This window comes from Carassius auratus, chromosome 27 (assembly GCF_003368295.1).
Source record: "Carassius auratus strain Wakin chromosome 27, ASM336829v1, whole genome shotgun sequence".
In the NCBI taxonomy this organism is placed as follows: domain Eukaryota; kingdom Metazoa; phylum Chordata; class Actinopteri; order Cypriniformes; family Cyprinidae; genus Carassius; species Carassius auratus.
The window spans coordinates 3,049,673-3,073,849 of record NC_039269.1 but is presented as its reverse complement, the minus strand read 5'-3'; the positions used below and the strand labels follow the sequence as shown (position 1 = coordinate 3,073,849).

Genomic DNA, 24,177 nt, shown 5'->3' with positions numbered 1-24,177 from the left:
ATAAATGCATTTTTGGGTGATCTTAAGAGACACTGTAGAACAATTCTACAATTATTTTCTGCTGGAATCAAACTTTTTATTTTTAGCCCACCAAAAAAAAATATATAAAGGCAGTAGAGGGCACCAAAGATTCAGCTTAAACATGCATTCTCTCTCTCTCTCTCTCTCTCTCTCTCTCTCTCTCTCTCTCTCTCTCTCTCTCCAGCACACTTTTATTTTTTCTCGTCAAGGCTTGTCTTAATGAACAATGAATCTGCTAAGGTTTGGCCCTCTGTCAGGTATTGAGAAATGCAAAGCTCTTTTATGTCTACTCTACCCCCTTCTGTGCTAACGTCCTCTATCCTCTACTGGACAGGAAGCGGTCATCGGTTATAAACAGGACGTTAAAGCATCTAAACGTGCTGCTTCTGGTCAGACAATGTACGTGTGGACGTCTTGTTTGTGTGGATGTTTTCCTCAAGGCTTGAGGAAGTGTGTGAGTGATGGCGTCTTAACAGGAAGTGTCTGTGAGTGGGTGCAGCAGTCAGTGTTGCGTTCGGTTCTGACCACATGATCTGGAGCGTGTGTGTATGTACACGCAGACTGTGACCAAGACTCCCCTCGCCACCAGTGGTCAGTTAATCATCGCATAGATGCGTTATAATTGAAGTGCTGTGAGCTGGTGTGGCCGTCTCAAACACAAACTCAGTTCCATTAGCAACAGGCCTCATGAGAAACTGAAGCATTGAGCCACGAGAGACTGTTTGCTCTCGGTCACGCTGGTTTTACATGGGTTTAGGGGTGTTGTTAGGCACAATTTGCAACAAAAGTACCTTAAGGTTGGGCATGCTTGCTTTCTTCTGTTGAACACAAAAGAAGATATTTGGTAACCAAACATTTGCTGGTAGTCATCTGTAGTTGTTGTTTTTCCTCCATGCTATGAAAGTCATTGACAACCAGTGACAGTTGGTTTACCAAGAAAGTAAGTCACACAGGTCTAAAATGCGATAAGGGTAAGTAAATGATGATCAAATATTTTTTTTGGGGGGGGTGAACTATCCCATTAAGGCAATCTCTGTGCTAATTCACTCTTGAATGTTGAAACATTGAGCAGATATACATGCCTATAAAATTTCTCGTCTGGGCAAATTTACATTAAATATGAATAACTGATCTTGGAAACTAGAGCAATACCATTTGTCCAATCTATATACATTTCTATATATAAAACGAATGTAAATTCATTTTCCAGTCACATTTTCTAGGTTAAATAAACATTACTTACACTATCGGAAAAATAGTGTAAGCACATAGCCACAATTGTATTTTGTATTTTTACATTAACAATGCAATCAAAATTCTATTTATTAAAGCCAAGTATGAATCTTAAAAAGTTAGTTTTTTTAAGCATTTTACATCTACTCCAAAATAGTAACAATTTAAACAGTATATTTCGTTTATTAACTGAATTTTTCGGATCATCATTCATCAAAGCTTGGTAAATATTGGTCACAGACACAGAGATTTACTTGAAATTTCACCAAGTTGATTACTCACTAAAAACTCACAGATCATGTTTTTTATGCCATTGTAAGTCTTATTTTGATGTAACAGAGTGGTTATATCTCAGAGTGTGAGTTGTTTGCCATATTTTCCGGACTATAATGCTACTTATTTATCAAAATTAATTTGACATGAACCAAGAGAAAAGCTTACCGTCTACAGCCGCGAGAGGGCGCTCAGTGCTCCTGTAATCTACACTGAAGACATAGAGCCCCCTCTCGTGGCTGTAGACGGTAAGCTTTTCTCTTGGTTCTAAATAAATGCGACTTATATATGTTTTTTTCCTCATCATGACATATTTTTGGACTGATGCAACTTATACTCAGGTGCGACTTATAGTCCGAAAAATACGGTACTTAAAAAATGAGTCTTCCCATTAATGCCATTATATTGTTAATTCAGACTTATTTGCGAACATGCACAAACACAAGTGGCACGATTTATTACATTAAGCAATCACAGCCGATCATAAACGGTCATATCTGATCTGATCACGGCACACTATGGGAGTCTGTTAAAACTCATTGGGCTTAGGGGAGGTGAGAGAGATGCAGACTCCCGTTGAAACGCATTGCTATTGGTTGATTTGATTTATACATTTTTTAATATTACATATTGTAATGTTGGCATTGTTATATTTATATGTAAGGCTGAAGAGTTCCAAACTACCACTGGTATTAATATCAGCCTAAAAAACTGTGCGGTGGGAGCTTCATGGAATGTTCCAATGGCCAAACAGATGCATATAAGTCTCATTTCACCAAATGTAATGCCAAGCGTTGGATGGAGGTGTGTGAAGCATGCAGCCACTGGACTCTGGAGCAGTGGAAACATCTGCTTCTCTGTTTGGCATTCTGATGGGCGAGTGTGTAACCTGCCCCTGTCTATTCCAGCATGACTGTTCCCCAGTGCACACAGAAAGGTCAATAAAGATATGGTTGGATGAGTTTGATGTGGAGGAACTTGACTGGCTCGCACAGAGCCCTGACCTCAACCTCATCGAACACCTTTGGGATGAATTGAAATGGAAATTGTGAGCCAGGCCTTCTCCAACATCAGCGCCTGACCTCACAAATGCTCTACTGGATGAACGGCCAAAAATGACCACAGAAACACTCCAGAATTTGATTGAAATATATATGTGCTACCCACCACTTCTCGATACCAAATGCATTAACCGGAATCTGAAGGATCACATGACACTTCTTTGTGTTTATGTGCTGGCTGTTTTACAAAGGCTTTGAAAATTGCTCATCCAATCAGATTTCGCAGCTGTAACTGTCCAGCAGAAGATAAACTGTGGTGGTCTCTCCTTTGGTCGGGTTCAGACTCATATGGTCAGTTATATGTAAACTAGGCTATAGGGCAGAGTGTGTGTGTTTGTGTCAGAGCGAGGTGGGTACAACAGATTGTGAAGCACAAAGATCATAACCTTTTAAAGGGAGGAAATGAATATCCTCACAGGAAGTATACAAATGTTCTCCTGGGAACTTCCTGTCAGCACACTTGGCGCATACAAACCTCTGTTGACCTCCAGTGTTGTGTGAAGATGTGATTTGTGTTCTCGGGTCAGTGAGTTCTTGTTTTTAGAGCCATTGTGAAAGGCATGGAGGAATTTCTCAACGCCGCTATTGCTGGTCCGTCTGTGTGGGTATTTCCAATAATACATGAGATGTCATGTTTGTTTAGGGAACCAGTAAAGAATTACTCAACCTTATGAAGAACAGCACTGCTGTGTTATTTGTAATGCTATAGTTCGTTGAGGTTTGGATTATTTAAAGCTGAAAGAAACACACACACATGGATACACTCCAACTAAAGACATTCCTCACGTCTTCATGCATCTTTCACCTTCTTCTCTATTGTTTTCCCGTCTGTTTTTCTTCACTGCGCTGCCCTATTGTTTCTGTAGTGGGGAAAAACCATGTACTTGTGTGAGTGTGTACATATGAAATGATTTCTTGTTGGATGAACTAGCCTGTTTCTTGTGACCAATTAAAATGTGTTTCACCCAGTAATGGTTAATATGTAAGTGTATGCATATGTAGTTCATCATGTATGCATATGTAGTGCTAATAAATGTGGATATACTTGATTAAAAATATAGTAAAACCATAATATTGTGAAATATCATTACAGTTTAAAATAACTGTTTAATATAATTTAAAATGTCATTAATTTCTGTGACGCAAAGCTGAATTTTTAGCATCATTACTCCAGTCTTCAGTGTCACATGACCCTTCAGAAATCATTCTTATTAATATCAGTGTTGAAATCATCCCCATGTCATCCAGGATGTTCATCTTTTTTTTTTCTTCAGTTGAAAATAAATAAAGTATTTGAAGGAAAACATTCCAGGATTTTTCCATATAGTGGTCTTAAATGGGATCCTGGAATGTTTTCCTCAAAAACATTAATTTCTTTCCAGCTGAAGAAAGAAAGACACAAACATCTTGAATGACATGGATGAGAATTAATTTTCAGGAAATCTTTATTCTGGAAGAAAATATTCCTTTAATGTTTTCGTAGAAACCCTGTTGCTTTTTTCATAACATTTTCTGAATAGAGTATTTAAAAAAAATAGCATTTCAGCATTTATTTGAAATCAAAATCTTCAGTAGCTGGTGTCCTTAATTATAGTAAATAATGTTTTTGTTTTTTTTTAATGGCACATTTTTTATTAGGGTGCAGCTTTTGAGTTTAAAAACAATAGAAGTCTGTAATATGTCCCTGTTTAGATTTGTAAATTGTCTCTCTGTGTGTATGTGAGAGAGAGAGAGAGAGAGAGAGAGAGAAAGAGAGATTTAGTGTGGGCTAAGAGCAGATCTTTCTCATGGGAATCTGTCTCGCAGGTAAATAGGTTTCTGTGTATGTGTGTGTGTGTGTGTGTGTGTGTGTGTTTTCTGAACAGTCAGAGCTGAATCTCTGGCTGCACTCTGAAGATCTGCTGTGATGTGAAACACTGAAAGCCTCACTGGTCATGTAATTCTAACAATGCCAAGTTTTAAACTTGTATTATACAAACACACTCAAATAGTTGCGTACATGTCCATTCCCATGAGAATGATTTCAGACCCGTCATGTTTGAGATAATCCACACTGTTCTTCTTCATGAAATTATATACAAAACAGCCATCATCAGTCATTTTCTAACAGACATAATCGTTTTAAGAAATGCAGAAGGGTCACACACACATCTCAGTGTTTTATTTCCCACGTCCAGGATTGTGGGTTGCAAAACACACTCATGAAAAGCCTCCATCCATGTGGATTCTGGGTAGTGTGCCCTTCAGCAGCGCTTCTGTGATTGGTCCAAATCTCCATCAGTCAGTCCAAGCCTCAAATGCACTGAGTGTGTCCAACCATTACAGCCCACCCACTGAACCAGTGCCTCAAGTGTTATCATTCATGTTGACACACACACACGCATAATTGAGAGCAGATGTTCACTTTGTAGCATAAGATGTTGCCTTCTGTCCCAAATACACTAGTGTCTTGAGGGACACAGTGATGAGAGCATCCTGCTCTAAATGAGGACACCACACACACGCTCAAGCTCTCTACAGACTTCATAAAGCTACATGACTCTTGTACACAGCAGTAGCTATGTTTCAGAGTTTCCAAGGAATAATCAAGTGAAAAACTGGCTGTAGGTGATTTTTCTTGTCTTTTATGGTTGCTGGCACTGGTCAGATTGTATGTTATGACCCCAATGAGTGCCACAATAATTACTTTATCAGGCCATATTGTATTTTGGCTAATGATTGAAAATGAAAAGTTCTCAAATGTAGTATCTATTTTAATATTTAACAATGTTATTTATTTCTTTGATGGCAAAGCTGAATTTTCAGCATCATTCTGATAGGCTGATTTGGTCTTTTAAGAATAATTTCTTCTTATCAATATTAAAAAGTAGCATTGTGTAAGGTTTTACAAGATTATTTGATGAATAGAAAGCTTAAAAGAACAGAATTTATTTGAAAAATATATATTTATTTTATAAATGCCAAACATTTTAGCAGTAGTTTTTATTTGTATTTATTGTATAGTTTCTTTTACAACACTTTATCATGTATGTCATTTATTAACATAGGTTAATATTCAAATTTACAATAAATCTAATATATCATTAACAAACAAGAATTAGATTAATAAATGATTAAACCATTTAAAACAATTACAAATATATATTTTCATTGTTTGTTAGTGACAACAGATGTATTAACTTTTTAACTAAGTTTAAGTTAATATTTTTCTTTACCAAAAAAAAAAAAAGGAGAAAAAAAAAATGTAAAGAAACTTTGCAGCAAACTATAAATTATACAGCTGTAACAGGCTGGAAAACAATGGTATTTTACAAGCCATTTTTACTATTTTGACCAAACTTCATCCATGTTAGCCAGCAACACAGTATTATATAACAATCTGCAGAATTGCCAAAAAAACAAAATCTTTAAATTTGCAAGGCATAAAAATGGATTGTTAAGGATTGAAATGTAGTAGCAAACTGAAGCAAGTGAGCATTCAGTCAACTAGAACTCAGGGTAGACGCTGTCCTACTTTACATTTTCACTCTTTTAAATGTAAACACCTCTTTCTGTCTCTGTTTCTCATTTCAGTTGGTGGCAGTGTTTGACGAACAAGAGCCTCATGTCGGAGGTGACGGGACCAGTGCGAGTTCAACGGGCACCCAGTCGCCTGAACTATTCTCTGGAGAGCCATCTGCCTTCCAACCGTACCTGCCCCAGAGCGAGATAGAGGTCACCACATCCACGCTTCGAACCAGTAAGAGATAAATAAAGAGACTCTCATAAAGTTGTCTGGGTCTTTGAAAGTTTGAAATATGCCACTTCTGTGGAAATTTTGGTCTTTTGTGCCACTCATTGGTCTTTCTGTTTGACACAGACATGCCTTTGCATGTTCGTCGCAGTAGCGATCCAGCACTGGTGAACCTGACAGCGATGTCTCTCTCTGAGCCTGGTTCGCAACCCGAAGAACCTTCCAGAAAAAATCCCACACGATGGACCACAACCGCCGGCTTCCTGAAACCACGTTTCTCCACTGACACAAACAGTCTGGAGAGGAAGGTATGAAGCTGCTGTAAATCTCCAAACCTTTTTACTGGATTAACATACATGACTTAAAAGGATATTTCACCCAAAATTATAATTCTGTCATAATTTACTCAACCTCATGTAATTCCAAAACCTATAGGACTTTAATTATTCTTCAAAAGAAGCTATTTTGACCTTAAATTGTCTTTACAATTATGTGTTATTTTGCAACTCATTGACTTTCATTAAATAAAATGAAACATTCTTCAAAATATCTTCTTTTATGTTTTGAAATTCATTAAGAAATTCATACAGTTTTGGATCAACATAAATGTAATGGCCTACTCTGATGCTTATCGAGTGCAGGTTCTGGAAGTCAAAATTTCATTCATTTTTTATAAGGTAAAGTTAGTGAACAAACTTTGATGTTGGCTTGGCAAATCCAAACCGGGGAAAAACATACATGAGTCTTTATGTGAGGACCATTATATGCACAATGTGAAAATAGATAACTAATATAGTATCATTTGGATAACATTCAGTTATGTCTAACAAATTGAGAAATATATTGTCATTTACCATTAAAAATAAGATTAAAAAAGAAATGGTATTAAGTAGATAAGTTTTTGCATAGGCAAATAGATTTTTAACCCTAACTTTTAAACCTATGTAAGACACAGCATTTGTGATTTCCAAGGTTGTTAATCAATGGTATATGCTTTTGTTGAAGCCATCAGTTTGCATTAATTTCAAGAAATATTTTAATAAATAACATCATCAAAAGAGCTCCGCGAGGAATACAAACTCCCATGAAGCTCTACAGAAAATTGAATCTAATAATATTTGCATATTTTGCAATACACTTAAAATATATTATTTCCATATAAATTTAATTTAAACTAATAACTTTAACTATTTCTCCATAGTTTTCTTTTTAATCTGATTAAAACATTTATAGTGTTTGATGGTATTGTCTTTTTCCTCATTAAAGTTAAGTACACTTTCTCCCATTTTTGTCCTATTCTCTAAATCATTTTTGCTTCAAGTAAAATTTTGGGATTTTGCAACTCACTGTTGATTCATAGCTTCTTGCTCTTCAAAAAAATAAAAAAAATAAATTAATAAATAAAAAAAACCTTTTTGAAAGCCCCTATGAGAAGGATGATTAGGGACAAAATACTTCCAAAACCAGTGCCACGATAAAAGGTCACCCTCCATGACATATCTATGAACATTTACTGTCATTTCTGAATGGTTCACAACCCCCCATCTCACAGTTAGAGCTCAATAAACAAAGCCGAGTGATTGGAGAGAATGTTGCACTGCTGTTTGTGTGTTAAATGTATTGTGTGTGTGTGTGGGAGTTCATTTAATGCATTTGCTGATGTGACCATCATTTCTCAGTCTGTTCTCTTCTAGCAGAGTAATGCTTACTTCAATGCTAGTCTTAAAACTCTCCAGACAGTGCGTTATGGATTTTGCTCACTCTTTCACGCTCTCTCTCACTCTCTCTCATCTTGGTTATTCCTTTGTAGTATGAGGCTTTGATTTATAGTTCTTATCCATCAGCACAGTTGCCTCACAGACCAAAAATATATTTGGGATTCATGGTGGCTTACTGTTATATTAAATTGTGATCTGACCATTAATGTGCATATGAATAATTATTATCATTATAACTAAAGAGTTAACAGTGTAAAAAAAAAAAAACTTTTTTTCTCTTCAGGGCCGAGGTGTCGACACATATCGTAGTCTTCCTCGTGATGCAGGGCAGCGGTCAAATCAGAAAGAGTTTCAGCGTGAAAAGGCCCGTTCCTCACTCAGCGCCAATCATCCTATGGTGGACCACTGGCTGGAGCGACATGAACAGGTTGGGACTGTAATGACTTAGATCTTCATATGTATATATTGCTGTTTAAGTAGGGCTGTGTATCTATAAATCACTATATAAAAACTAAATTGCAGTCTTTGTGATTTAAAATTCACACTAAGCCATTTGGTTTTATTTCTATCAATTGTGCAACCCTTATGTTAAGTGTCATGTTTCTTAAGAAATCAACATTTCAAAATTTTCTGCCAAGTACAGAAAGAGCATTTATTGAAACCAGGCTGTAAAAATTAATCATTGAACATCTACACTTTTCTGACGTAAGATGGATAAGTACATAAACAAAAAAATCTTCATTGTAGTCTACTTGGACAAAAGATACTTGGCTGGGCCAGTCATGGTTGAGTAATCAGTGGAAAGCTGGATAAATCCTATTATTGCTAAACCAGAGAAAATAACAGTAAAATGTGTGAAAGTGCATCAAACTTCGCCGTTTCTAGCTGTTTGTGGTGCCTGCCGCTCTCCATTTCCTTCAGAAAGATCCCAGTGTTAGGAAAGAACAGCTTAATTGTGTAAATTTTTTTACAAGTTAATGCACATGTTTCAGTGTAGATTTTTTCGTGAATATGTCACCATGGAATGCAGACTTTGTAAAAAGGCTGCTATTAAAGGATGGCACACTTGAAAACTTTATTGGACTTGACAGCAAAACCACAGTCTTAGCAGATCAAAGCATTGTTGTTCGCTTGACATGTAAAGGGGATGTTTCTTGAAAGCACAGCACACTGATTCTTTACAGTGTGAGTCCTTACCCCAAAACTATTTGTAGCTCAATGCCTTATGTACATTAAAATGTATGCTTAAAAACTGAAATATCTAAAAAAAAAACTTTATTAAAGAAACATGCCATGGCATTAACACTACTGTACTGTTTAAAAGAAGGGTTGTGTATGTGGTCTGAATGATGCTAATAAACTTAGTGTATTTGTGTTATATTGTGTTTTCTTGACTGGAATCGAAGAATAGTGAAATCAGTTGCATTCAGTATCTAGAGAGAGAAGAGATGTGTGGTGTATCAGAGAGAAGATCCAGAGAGAGGGAGAGCTGGTGTGGAGGAGGGGACTGTGTGTGTGTGTGTGTGTGTGTGTGTGTGTGTGTGTCTGTAATTAATCATAAAGGTAAAACAGCGATTATAAATCACTCTCAGCTTTAGACTGCTAATGAGATAAGACTATATATAGATTTCTCTTTTTTTCTCTTAGTTTCTCTCCAGTAGGTGCTGCTGTAGGTCAGTTGTATCTCAGTTATCAGTTTTTCTCTTCAGTATTCCCTTATTCTTTTATACATATTCACTTTGTCAGTCTACTAAGTGTGGAGCTGATAGATGAACATATGGACAGACTGATGGATGGATAGGTAGGTAGCCAGACAGAAAGACAGACAAGTAGGTGGGCATATATACGAGTAAATGGATAGATAGATGGTACATGGTACATGAAAAGACAAGTGGAAGGATGGATGGATAGTTTGATAAAGACTCAAATAAAATTAACATCAATGAAAAATCATACGATTTGACAACGTCATGTTAAACTAATTTAAACACTTTCTGCATCATGACTTAATTATAATACATCATCATAATGCCTTAATTATGCGTGGTGCATGCAGTTCTGCCATTTCTGTGCTCTGAAAGGATCATTTCTAAAAACTGAGTAAAAAAAATAAAATGATCAGGGGCACAAGGCAGGAAGCGACTCAAAGAGGAGTAAAAAAAAAAATAAAATCACAAGTTAACCACTATGTAATTGCCCTTGATGTTAATGCAATATTTTGAAATAGCCTTTTTAGAACATATTAACTGGCATCATTGACACTGTGGAATGTTTTTGCTCAAGTTAACTGCTTATTTAATTTAACTTTCTTTTCTCTTGAATAAATGCTAGCTTCTGTAATGATGTTTTAATATCAGTTACATTACTGCCGGCTTTTAATTCACCAAAAATTGTCTAAATGTCTTTTGTTGTCTGTTAGACTATATTCTAGGCATTCTAGGCATATTGTTCATATTTCTCTCTCTTATAATACGTACTTGTCACTGTATATGTAACGGAGGCCAGCGTGGAGGTGCTGTACAGGCAAACCTCACATAGATAGACGGCTAGGTAGATGGGCAGAGGTGGATGGATGGATGGATGGATAGATAGATAGATAGATAGATAGATAGTAGGGCTGCATGATATGTCGTTTAAGCATTGATATCGCGATGTACGCCGCTCCCCAGCCCTTGACGATTGTGATTCGCGAAGAGTGCGAGAGAGAGAGTGCGTGTGCACGCGAGAGAGAGAACGAGAGCGCAAAAGAGAGAGCGTGAGAGAGAGAGAGCGCTTCAAACAACACGAACGCTGTCTTGCTCTCTCTCTCCCTCGCGCATATTAATCAATTGCCACGATGGTGTCGATGTTTAAATCATTCAAAATGAAAATGTAAATCTGCTCACCCCATTTTTGTTTGTAAGAAAAAATTTGATTTCATATCGCAATATATATCGCAGAAAAATAAAATATCACAATGTCATTTTTTCCCAATATCGTGCAGCCCTAATAGATAGATAGATAGATAGATAGATAGATAGATAGATAGATAGATAGATAGATAGATAGATAGATAGATAGATAGATAGATAGATAGACCAAGGCTATATTTCTCTGTAATTCTCACCCTCTTCTTCTGGAGGACGGTCTGTTTTTCTTTAACCAGTTAATAATTGAAAAGTGTGATGGACTAAACGCTCCTTTGTTGCTTCTTTCCCCATTTCTTGTCATGCATAGCAACACCTCAGCAAGTTGAAGTGAGGCTCACCTAAATAAGAGCAGGAGTAACGCTCGAGCATAAACTAATAATTGACTGAATTAGGACGAGGTCTTTATCCTGTGAATGTGTATTTGTCCCATTGGGCTTTGCTGATGAAAGCATGTATTAATGTGCAGCTTCAGTGAGGGAAACCATGTGCGTTCAGTAGAAACAGAATGTCAAGGCTCTGCTTTTTTGCGCTGTTAGTCATTTCAGTTCAGGAGAATCCCAGACAAATGCTTGGTTACTCAGTCTCTGTGGAAAACAATCGCTGGTTGAAATATGCGTTTGCCAAGAGAAAGGTTTGGATCAGATCCGAGCAGGACAATGGTTTGGCAACCGTCTCTGATCATTCATTGGATTTTGTCAGAAGGCCAGCGGTGTCGTTCTGATTCAGTTACGCTGTCAAACACACACACACTCTTGTCATATTAGACAGCTGTTATATAAGGAGAGATGGTTATGTCTGCCGTAGAGGGTGTATTTTGTATCACAGCTATTTTCTCCACTTCCTTCCATTGTTTTTTCCACTGTGTTACACTTTTGAAAACCCTTGGCCACGGAGGAAAAGAGTGATTGACCAACTGCCCTAGATAGAGAGAGATGGAGAGACTTAGAAACCACAGGGGTAATAGAGAAACAACTCAGGGAAAAACTAATCAAAACATTGAGAAAGAGAAAAACAGATTTTTCTTCAGCTTTTTCTGTTACTTTATTTATTTTTCTTTTCTTTTATCCTTTTTTCCCTTGTAACTTTTTTCTTTTCTTTTTTAATTTTATATTTAATTCTCTCTATTTTCTTTCTTTGCTTTTTTTACATTTACCTTTTTCATTTCATTTTCTTTTTTCTCTTTTTTGTTTTCCCACTTTTCTTTTTCTTTTCTCTTTTTTTCTAGTTCAGTTTTTATTGATTTAATTTCTTTCCATGTTGTTTTTTTCTTTTCTTTTTTCTCTTTCATAGTATTCCTTTTTGTTTATTTTATTTATTTATTTTTCCTTTCATGTATTTTCTTATTCTTTTTTTGTAGTTTGGATATTTTGTCTATTTTCTTTCTTCCCATTTTTCTTTATTTTTTCTTTTTAGTGTTTTATTATTATTTTCTTTTTCTTTTTCTATTTCTTTCATTGTTCCCCTTTTTTGTTCCGTCATTGCTCTCTTGAGCTGAATAATGCATGTAAACTGTCTCAGGTCCAGTCTTGTGTTTGCATCTAGAATTATGTGTGTGTGTGTGTGTGTGTGTGTTTTTTATTACAGATTGTATGATTAGGTACAAAATAGTTACATTAGATGAAAACTACTTTCAAAGTTTTGCAGAGTGTATGCAAGAACAAATAAGTGTAGTCATGGATGCAGAACAAGGACATGTTGGCTACTGAAACTTTAATGTGTGTGTGTGTGTGTGTGTGTGTGTCAGTGGTTGTGTGGTGCTACTCAAATAATCAGGTGACACAGTAGTGAGCATGTGCTCTTGTGTAACTCTCACCTGATCCGTGGTGTATCAGGTGAAACAGCTCCGCTACAAACGGAGAATGAATTCCTTCAAACTGTTTAGAAAAAGAAGAACTTCAGATCTCCCTGCAGAAATCTTCACCCAGGTCCTTTCATGTCATGTATACATTGTGATTCTTTTGTCATTTATTGATGTTACATTGTTACAATGTCAAATGTATTTCTTGCAGGTTTTTGTTGAGTGCAATGCATTGTGGGTTAAGCAGTTTTCTTCTTGTTGCAGGATGAGGAGGAGAATGGTAGGATTGAGCCAGTGGGACGTGCGGATACGTGTTTAGATCACATGGGAGTGAGATCGTTGGAGTAAGTACCACGCACACACACACACACACACACACACATGCTCTGACTGACAGCAGCGGTGATCTTATCTCTTATTTTATGCGAATCTCTCCTTCATGCTGTCAGTTTGATTTGCAGGTAATGAAACGTTTCAGCTCTTGAGTTTTATTGTAAAATATGACTTTTTTTCTAAACGCTGAGATCAGATTGAAATGTTTTGGATTAATCTCTCATAAACTGTCATCTAAACTCTCACTCGAGTCTCTCACAGTTCTGTCTGTCACTTTCTAGATGTGATGGCATTGATGCCAAAATAAGTGTTTTTGTGTTAATCTTTGATAAACATAAGGACTAAAATGCTAGCACACATTTAAGACAAACTTTTTAGTCTTTATAGATGCATGACCAACAAATACAATGTTTATCTAGATGCAAAAGTGCAGTTTGTGTGTCGGCTGAATCATTCTGACTCTTTGCATGTTCTCACTCCACTCTACTTTGTTTTACTCCGCCTCCATTCATCTTTACATGGAACAGCATGTTTATTTACTCTCTCTGATGGTTTGTTTTCTTTTTCCCCCTCGATCCTCCAGTGATATCGTGAAATTGGTGGAAGTGTCCAATGATGGAGGTCCTCTTGGTATCCATGTGGTGCCTTTCAGTGGACGAGACCGCAGGTAACAACCACCAAACTCCATTATTATATCAGTAAAAGGACCAAAAGTAAAATAAAATCAATTGTTTTTAGCTTGGGAAACGCAACCACTGAACATAAACCATGCTCATGATCACCACAGCTAAAAACAAAAACATATTTAAACAAAAAAATTTGTGTATGTTTAGCTCAAATGTTTTTTAATCGAATATTGATGCATTTAAAATTTAATTTTATTCTTTATTTTGGTTAATGACATATTCTGAACCCAGCAAGATCTCTGCTTTAGTTTACTTGAAAGTCTGTCCTCTGCATCAGCTGATGATCTGAGAGATCAGTGTTTGATTTGAGATTGACTAAATGTTTGTGTGACTCCTCTCCAGAGAGTCCATAAGAGTCTGTCCAGAAGAGATAGAGTATCTAAACAGCATCTGTATGTGAGCGGTCACCAGGCAAACTAATCTAGCTAAAAGCAGCTTTATATCTGTGAGCTGCATCTCTCTCCGGGCGGCGAGCTGCAACAGCAACAGGACGCAGAGTTATAAAGATGGAGAACATAATTTTTTTTGAAGAATTAGCTTTCGTTCAGAAGTGCTTTATGATGCTGCATTAGTTTCAAGTTCTTTCAATTCGATATCAATCAAATTAATGTTTCATTTCAAATGGATGACGCTTATGATTAAATATATAATAAATCTCAGAAATCTTTAGATCAAGTGTGTGTGTGTGTGCTGCAGGACGTTGGGTCTGCTGGTGAAGCGTTTGGAGCGTGGAGGGAAGGCTGATGTCCAGGGTTTGTTTCAGGAGAATGACTGCATCATTCGGATCAACAATGGAGACCTGCGGAATGTCAGATTTGAGCAGTAAGACCTGACCTCTGACCTTTGACATCTTATGTCTACAGAGTGCTTGTTGTCCCTTCAATTCCTTACTCTCGTGTCATCTATTCATTTGTTCTGCTCATTTGTTTGTTCCTCCATCTATTCATCCATCCATCCGTCCTTCCATTCATCCATCCATCTCAGTCATCATTTATTCACCCATCCATTCATCCAGCTATCCATTTACATGGATCTATCCATCCTCATTGATCTATCCATCCATCCATAAGTTTATTGTTATCCATCCATCCATTGACATTCATCTGTCAGTCCTGTTTATCCACACATCCATTCATCAATTTAGGTTTATCCGTTCATCCTTTATTCATCCATCATCCATTCATTTGCATCCATCCATCCATCCATCCATCCAATTACATTCATTTATCCATCCATTGACAATCAGTCCTGTTTTTCCACACATCCATTAATCCATTTATTTTCATTTATACATTCATCCATCCATCCATTTAGGTTCATCCATCCATCCATTCATCCGTCGACATTTATCTACCAGTCCTGTTCATCCACACATCCATCCATTCATCCATCTGTCTATCCATTTGTGCATCTATCCATCCATATCTGTTCATCGATCCATCCATTGATGTTCATCTATCAGTCCCATTCATCTAGATGTCCATCTATTCGTTCATCAATCCATTTGTCCATTCATCCATTCATTTCATTCATCCTTCCATCTGTTCATCCATTTATCCATCCAACTTCACATTTGTTCAATCGTTCATCCTTCCATGTGTTCACCTATCCTGTCCATCTTTCTTCTTTTTTTTCTAACATTAATTGAGCCTCCTATATTTTCTGTTTAGCTGTGTGTCTGATTAAAACCCATCCACTCTCACAAAAAATGTAAAAATAAACACTATATATATTTATTATATATAAAATTAAATACATTTTTAATGCTGAAAATTAATTGTAAGGTTTTGTTTCATAAACCTAAATGTTTGTGTGTTCTTGTTTTTTTTTCTCAGAGCTCAGAACATGTTTCGTCAGGATGTCAGGCTCCGTCATCCTATTCCATGTGGTACCATCCACCATGAGATCCCAGTATGAGCAGATATCCCATAATGAACACAACCCCAGAGCAAACATTGACCTTTCTGGACGTTTCAGCCCTGACTCCCTCACCAATGACCCCGTTGGTCTGGATCATGTCGCTCACCGAATGGCACAGCACAGGCCACACCCACCAAATAACCATTTGGACGCCAGCTCTCCCATTCATCATCCTGTTGGCCAATCAGGGAAACCTCCATCAGGTCACACCTCCTCTCCCCAAAGAGGATTAAGCCCCGCCCCCACACCCGGCTTCACCAAAAAAGTTGGGCGGAGACTTGGAATCCAGCTTAGAAAAGGTATCACTAAAAGGGTCCTGTTGCTTTCTGAAAATTTATAATAAACGGCTGTCACTTGGTAAAAAAATTGCACATTATGCTGGTTGATTGCTGCAAATATGAATATTTAGGCATTACAATTTTAACACATTTGTAGCGATCAAAACTGTGTCGACGGGATCTATCGATTCATTTTTCGATGTTTTTGCAATCTTTTAGCTCAGTCCTCAGCTGCACATCTGGTCACTCCCCTCCTCCACTATTAACCACTCACATTTTTATATTTTAGTGGGTTACGCATTTTTAATATAAATAATTGTACTAAATTAACTTGTAAAAGCTCTTTTAACAAATAAAATAAAATAAAATAAAAAAAAAATTTTATTGTAATGTTTTAATGCAGGTTAGTTTTCCTTTTCTTAATAACTTATGTTTGTTTGTTGTTGTTTTTATTAAAATTATTTAATGTGCAATGTGGCTGTGTTAAAATATGGTTTCTGCCCTGTTTATGATTAAGGCTGTGCTAATGAATCCAGATGTCTATTGCGGAGCATATTTCCCATCCTGCAGAGTCTGCTGCACTGATTCAGCTGGGAGAATGTTGCTCTGTTAACTGCCAACAGCTCCTTCCTGTTTGTGTGTGTCCCTGCTGTAAAGGTGTGAGATGTGAAATGATTGACAACGGTTGGCACAAGTCTTGGCACCTGTGTGTGGACAGGTGGCCCAGCGGGTGCACAGGGTGGCGGTGAGGTTACAGAACAGCGGTTCAGGGAGCGTTGCTAGGCAGCACCGCGTGTCAGTGTGATGTGTTTCCATACGGCTGTCTGATTCTCTCAGTGTTTTATTGGACCCGAGTTGCACATCGCACACATATAGGAAAGCTCGCAGTGTTCTTTTTGAAAAGTGTGACTGAATTCAACCTATGGGGCCACTTTCTCTTTCTCACTCTCTGTCTCTCATGCTCAGATGCACTTATCTCAGCCTTCTCACACAGCCTCCAGTTTCTGCACCTCGGAAGGTTTAAGCCCAGTCTGTTGGGTCGATAGGTCGTGATCTTGTGTTGCCTCTGTTCCAGTCCTGTAGTCTCCATCAACAAGCTGTAGCCTGATGCTTCTCTAAGCCACAAGCTTTTGATGTCACTCACGTGCAAGCAGAGACAAATTCGACACAGAAAGCAGACTCGAAAACACTAGAAAAAAAAACTAGAGCGCTAAATGCATTTAAACTATAGTCCTTTCAAATATACTCTGATTTTAAGTATGGAACTGACACTGAAATATTATGTAGCAGAATGGTACAGGTTACAGATAAAATATAATACAAATAGATGTAAAAATATATAATATAATATAATGTAATATAATATGATATAATAAAAAATACTGTTTCCAAAAACAGAGGTGATACATTAATAACAAAATCATAAATTTGTTTTATAAATATAATATTTGTAATAATATAAAATGTCAATAATATAATTTTTTTAAAGTTTATTTTGCATTTATGGTAACACTCTACAATAAGGTGTCATTTGTCAACATTACTTAATCTATTAATTACCGTATTTTTCGGACTATAAGTCGCACCTGAGTATAAGTCGCACCAGTCCAAAAATACGTCATGATGAGGAAAAAAAACATATATAAGTTGCACTGGACTATAAGTTGCATTTATTTTGAACCAAGAACCAAGAGAAACATTACCATCTACAGCCGCGAGAGGGCGCTCTATGTTTTCAGTGTAGACTACAGGAGCAGTGAGCAGCATAGAGCGCCCTCTCACGGCTGTAGAGGGAAATGTTTTCTCTTGGTTCATTTCTCTCGGTTCATGTCAAATTAATTTTGATAAATAAGTTGCACCTGACTATAAGTCGCAGGACCAGCCAAACTATGAAAAAAGTGTGACTTATAGTCTGGAAAATACGGTAACAATAAATACATTAATTCATCTTCTTTGTTAACGTTAGTTAATAAAAATACAGTAGTTCATTGATAGTTCTTGTTAGCTCACAGTGCATTAACTAATTTTAACAAACACAACTTTAGATTTTAATAATGCATTAATAAACGTTGAAATTAATATTAACTAAGATAAGTAAATCCTGTAGAAGTATGTTCATTTTTTAATTCATGGTAACACAAGGAGTTATGTTAACTTTATCGCTTTTTGTCAACCAGTTTACAAATTAAGGAATTAAGTTTTTAGCATCTTTTTTTCAAGATCAATTTATTTATTTTAAATATAAATTTTTAAATTAATGAATTTATTTTTTAATTAATTGATTTGTAATGAATTTAGTTACATCTTTTATTTTATATTATCCCCCCACCCCCAATCATTTGGCTTTATCAATAAGTGACATCATACCAGCAGACATGTGTTATGCAGCGTCAGATCTGTCAATTGCCATTTAACAGGGTTTTCATCATACAACACCAGTTTCTCGTGTTGAAATGGATGGGTGTAGATATCCTTAAGTCTGTCTTGTAACTGTGTTCTCTGTGTCTGTCAGGGCCTGAAGGTCTCGGGTTCAGCATCACGTCAAGAGATGTCCCTCTTGGAGGCTCCGCCCCTATTTACGTGAAGAACATTCTGCCAAGAGGAGCTGCCATTCAGGACGGGAGACTGAAAGCAGGGGATAGATTGCTAGAGGTGAAAAGAAAATAAATACATTTTATTTTATTTTTAATGATGAAAAATAAATAAAATATAAATATAAATATAGTCCCAAACGAGTGATGTTGTGGGTGCTACAGGTCAATGGGGTGGATCTTAATGGGCGTGGTCAGGAGGAGGCGGTTTCTCTGCTGAGGGCGACGCCCATGGGTGGAACTGTGACTCTTCTGGTACTGAGACAGGAGGAGGCTTTTCTACCCAGAGAGATGGTGAGGAACTGTCTGTGTCTCTGCGTGTGTTTGAGTGACAGTCAGTGTCTCGGTGTGAAATCCTCCTGCTAATGTCTTCATAAAACTGTCCATCTCTATAGCGCACAACATCTCTGACATTTAGAGTCTCACCACGCTTGTTTGACTAGTGGTGTGTGAGTCAAGGTTAAGTTTTCCAATTTCAAATTTTCCTCACACACTGTTTCCATTTGCATTTCAATGAGAGCTCTATAAAGAGGACTTTTTATGTTGGACTGTTTTATTTCAGTTACCTTTTTAACCCATTTTTGAAAACATCATTTTACCTCAGTTCGAAAAAGGGTCAATTCAGGTTAAATTGGGTCACTTTTCAAATTCATATCAAAGGCATAAATCCAATTGAACTGAATTGACCTCTTTGATAACCCCTGGTGGAGTGATTTTAAGTTCCGTCTTAGGTTGCACTGTGTGCACGTTTGGTTTCAGAATTGAGGGTTTTCAGTTGCAGTATTACCATAGTCCTCTGCTTCCTCACTCTCTTTAGAACACAGAACCAGCAATGCAGAACACAAGAGAATGGGTAAGAACTGCACACACATCTTCACACCCGCTCATACATCTCTACATCTGCACACAGAGAGGTTCAGTGCAGTTGTTGTCAGTAATGTGCACATGTCTCTGATGTTCTGTAATGATCGTGATCCAGCACTAAGAGTTTCTTAAAGGGATAGTTCAACCAAAAACGACAATCTGTGTACTCAACTTCATGCTGTTTCATGACTTCTTTCTTCTGCAGAACACAAAAGAATATATTTTTTGGAAAACAATCATAACCGTAACCAGGGTTTGAAAACGAGTGAAGTGTGGAATTGCTCTATTATAACACCTAGAAAGACAACTCATACACTAAAAACTTTAAAAGAGACAGACTTTTAGATGTTTGTGAAATATTTTTTCTTGTTTTAGGGGGATGTGCATTGTTAAATTAGACCTTATTTATTGCATCACAATTTGCTCATATTTTCCTATAGGTTAGTGGTGGATAATTTTATCATTTGTTTATTTTTCATACAACAATACTTATTACTGTCATAGTATTCATTGGTAGCCATTGCTATATAGACGATAAATTTGTCTAGGGCTCTTGTGAATATTATAGCATGACTTATGTTAAGTTAAACTTCTAGACTGGATGAAATAGCTTAGACTTCTTCATGGACAAGTGTTTGCATATTTCATTTCATTATGTAACCTTTTTTTAATTTGATAATATCATGATTTTCCTTTCTTTTTTTTCTTGCCTTACCGAATGTGGAATCCTGTCAGCAATAACCTGTCTGTGGGCTTTTTTAATAACTGTCAGAGTTTTGTGCAGACGATGCAGTGTTGCCAGATATTGCTATGAAAACAAATGAAAGAAAACAACAAAAAATAATAATTTAAACCAGAATTTGATAAAAACTTTTGAAAATATTATAAGATATTGCTAACTCTAAACTGTGCCATCCCACTTTATTAACTTTTTAAACTGTCAAATTAAGAAGAAAATACTTATAATAGCCGGATCTGGCAACATGAGAAGGCTGCACCTGTGACCCCTCTCACAATTACTCGCAGCGACATATATAGTTCTCGTCATTTTCACTTCATAAACACTACAAATTCTAGCATTCTGTCTAAATTGCAGATACATGCAGACACTCATATAAGGAGTGTTAAATTAGTCATTCAGAAAACAGATGTTGTTTTAAAACATGAACCATTTGCTGAGGCCCAGACCCCGGTGACCTCATAGCTGGCTACGACCATGAATACAATTAAAATCAATAGAGACCAGTGATGTTTTTGTTCCCACTGACTTTGATTGCATGGGCATAAACATTTTAAAAACGTTCTTTAAATATTTTATTTGTGTTCTGGAGAAGGAAGAATACAGTCAAACAGATTTGAGATGATGTGGGTGAGTAAATTACTTCATTTTCTGTCATTTATGGATGATTATAAGATGGTTTACTCTCCCTGTACCTCAATCTGTATTTTTCTGCTGTATTAATAGACAAATAAGTGAAATAAGTTTTACATACTCACCTGGTTGTGATTATTAAATCTAATCCAAGTTATTTGATTTAAATGTGACTTGCACACCTTGAATTCGAACATTTGGTCTGTACAGAGCTACAGCTGTTACGCTTCAGAAACACTGTCAGTGTTAAAGCTCATCCTTATCCTCTCTTCTTTTTGTCTGTTTTCCTCTTTCTGTCTCTCCCACCGCTGTTTGTGCATTAACCTCTCAAGGCTGATAAGATCTGCTTTAACAGTGGCGGTCCAGAGAGCAAGAGAGAACTAAATGAAAGCCATCCATTTCCTTTTGAGAACATGTGTGTGTGTGTGTGTGTGTGTGTGTGTCAGAGGTTGTTGCATTAAAGTGAAGGTGATTAAAGCTCAATAAAGATCGACTTTATAGAGCAGTCACTCAGTAGATGGTTGTTAAAGCCATCTCATCTCTCTCTCGCTCTCTTGCTCTCTCTCTCTCTCTCTCTCTCTCTCTCTCCCACACAAACACTCACGCACTGACAGCCGCTAACATGAGGCTGTCACGGGAGAGGTCAGAAGAGCATCAGACGTTATGGGTTTATTATCTGTGTGTCTGAATCAGAGAGCAGAGGTTTGGCAGGCGTCATTTCTCATGAAAGCTGCCATCCCCGCCTCATTTACATGTGCTGCATTTCCTTCAGAAGCAGGTGAAAATGGCAGCTGTGTGTGTCAGGGACATAGTAATGGACAGGAGAGTGACTAGAATGTAAAACTGCTAGTGCAGAGGTTCATAGTGTTTCAAGGTTTAATGCACCCTGAGAGATAGACATTAGCTATCCTGTCATGTTTTCATGGGAAAATTCACCAAAAAAGTGACAATTCTGTCATCATTTATTCACCCTAATGTCACTCCGAACCTGTGACTTTATCGCACAAAACACAAAAGGAACATTTTGAAGAATTGCACTAGTGGCTCTTTTCAATTGAGGCTGCCTGAGAATTGCTCTTTTTGTGTTCCACGGAGAAAAGAAAATCATATGGGGTTTGAAACTACAGGAGGGTGAGAAAATGTCTTTGTATAGTCTCTGAACAACTAATTTGTAGTGTGTGTTCAGTCTAAGAGGTCACAAACCATGAGTGTCTTAACATGAAGATATTTAATTTTTTTTCTAATGAACCTGTTTCTCCAGGCTGTCCTTGTTACCCCGTTTTCCATCTCAATCATTATTTTGATAAAGTAAATGAAGCAGCCATTTGAAAATCAAGAAAACTACGTTTTATTGCATTCTATACATTCAATAATTACTAAAATGTCTTGTTTTCGTAGAAGGTGGAAGACGAGGAGTTGGTCTTAACCCCAGACGGGACGCGTGAGTTCCTGACGCTGGAAGTGCCTCTGAGTGATTCGGGCTCGGCGGGATTAGGAGTCAGTGTCAAGGGTAACAGGTCAAAGGAGAGCCACGCTGACCTGGGCATCTTCGTCAAGTCTATTATTAACGGAGGAGCAGCATGCAAGGTTCGAAATCTATACACATAAACATTTTTTAAGGAGATCCAGCTGAAATCTGCAAACTTTTTTTATGCTTATGGCACAATTATTATAATTTTTTTCTTGAATGGTGTATGAATGATCTTCTTAATCTCACTCTCTGGCATAGGATGGAAGGCTGCGAGTCAACGATCAGCTAATCGCAGTCAACGGGGAGTCGTTGGTAGGGAAGACAAACCAGGACGCCATGGAAATGCTGCGCAAGTCTATGTCAACAGAGGGCAACAAGCGTGGTATGATTCAGCTGATTGTGGCAAGACGAATCAACAAGCGCCTTGAGGTAAAGATAGAAGAGTCAAGCAGATGAGTCACTGTTTAGTAAAGGTGTAAAAAAGTGCTTCATGTATTAGTTATGTAAATGAAATGAAATGAAATGTCTGTTCCATTGAACACATCTTAAGAAAATGTTATTAGGAATAAACTTGCTACATCTCAACTCTCCCTCGTTATTGGTCATATTTTGTCATGCTACATTTTATCTCCTCTAGTCTTGCTTTGAATTTAAAAACAGACCAAAAAACAGGCATACCTACTTCAGCACACATTAAGGTTGACCATGTGCTGTTTTCTTTCTTTCTCTCTCTAAAGAACATCTGTTCCGTTTAAAGAGCAGGCAATCAGGTCACTGCATTTCACAAATTTATCCACAAGGGCTTTCAATAGTATTTTCTGTCATTCTGAAGGGAAAACTATGATGGACTTGTGCATTTTTGTGTCGCAAGGCTATTATAGTTTGGCTGGTAATGATGGTAATTTTCTTAACCAGAGCAGGATCATAACTGCACAAGATTTTCCCATCATGCTGAGTGTTCAGTGCCTGCATCTGATTGAGACGGAGCCCACCAGAGCTGATTCTGACCACTTGGTCACCACAACATAAAACAAAATTTAAATAGCTGCCTGTTAAATCTCTGAAAAGTGAAATTCAGAGGTTGTGGGATTTTGAATCATGATGTTCTTCTTGTTCTGGTTTCTGTCAGGGGGAGAGTCGGTGCAGTCCTCGAGGGTTTGAGCGGACCCTGAGCCCGTCTCCTGATGACCACGAGCGGCGGATCTCACACTCGCTGTATGGAATCGAGGGGCTTGATGACAACCTGAGGCCACAAGCCAACACAAACAATCGTAAAATGAGTGCGTTACAACACCAACACACTTCTGTGTTAGCCTAACCTGGTCTGCTTTTTTAGTCACTTTTAGCTGATCTTTTCAAAAGCCATGTGAAATGTCATTTTATATTTGTTAAATGTTTTTCTTTTTTAAAAGATCAATCATATATGTAGCTAATTTTTGAGAAAAGCTTATATGTTTCAGTATATATGTAAATATACATCTGATTTTTAGTCAAATTCTTAATTTAATATTAGTGTTTTTAGCATCTTTATATATTTTAATTTCACTATATATAATAAAGTAATAATTTAAATGAATTCATATTTTTTATAATGTTGATAGATAGACAGTTGATTGGAAACGAATGTAGAATTTCATTAAAATAACACATATGTAGACATCTATACATCTCCTTCAGATCAGCAAAAATGTTTGTTTTTTTATTTTATTCAAGAAAGTAATTTATTTGCATTATTTTGCAAGTTAACCATCACCAGATGCTCTCTGCAATCACATTTGAGCGCAGCATCAGGTTTCAGAAGTAGAACTGGCATCTCTGGGCTGCAGTGTGTAAGAAACATGTGGTCTAACACAAAACATATGAGTGTTACCCTGGACAAACAGATGCAGAGTTGTGGAGGTTCACTGAGAGCTCTC

The 24,177-nt window shown here is 37.1% G+C and overlaps 1 pseudogene; it reads left to right on the top strand.

Moving 5' to 3' along the window:
• Window positions 1–24,177, top strand: part of LOC113045089 (partitioning defective 3 homolog) — a 71,749-nt pseudogene that overhangs the window by 16,253 nt on the left and 31,319 nt on the right.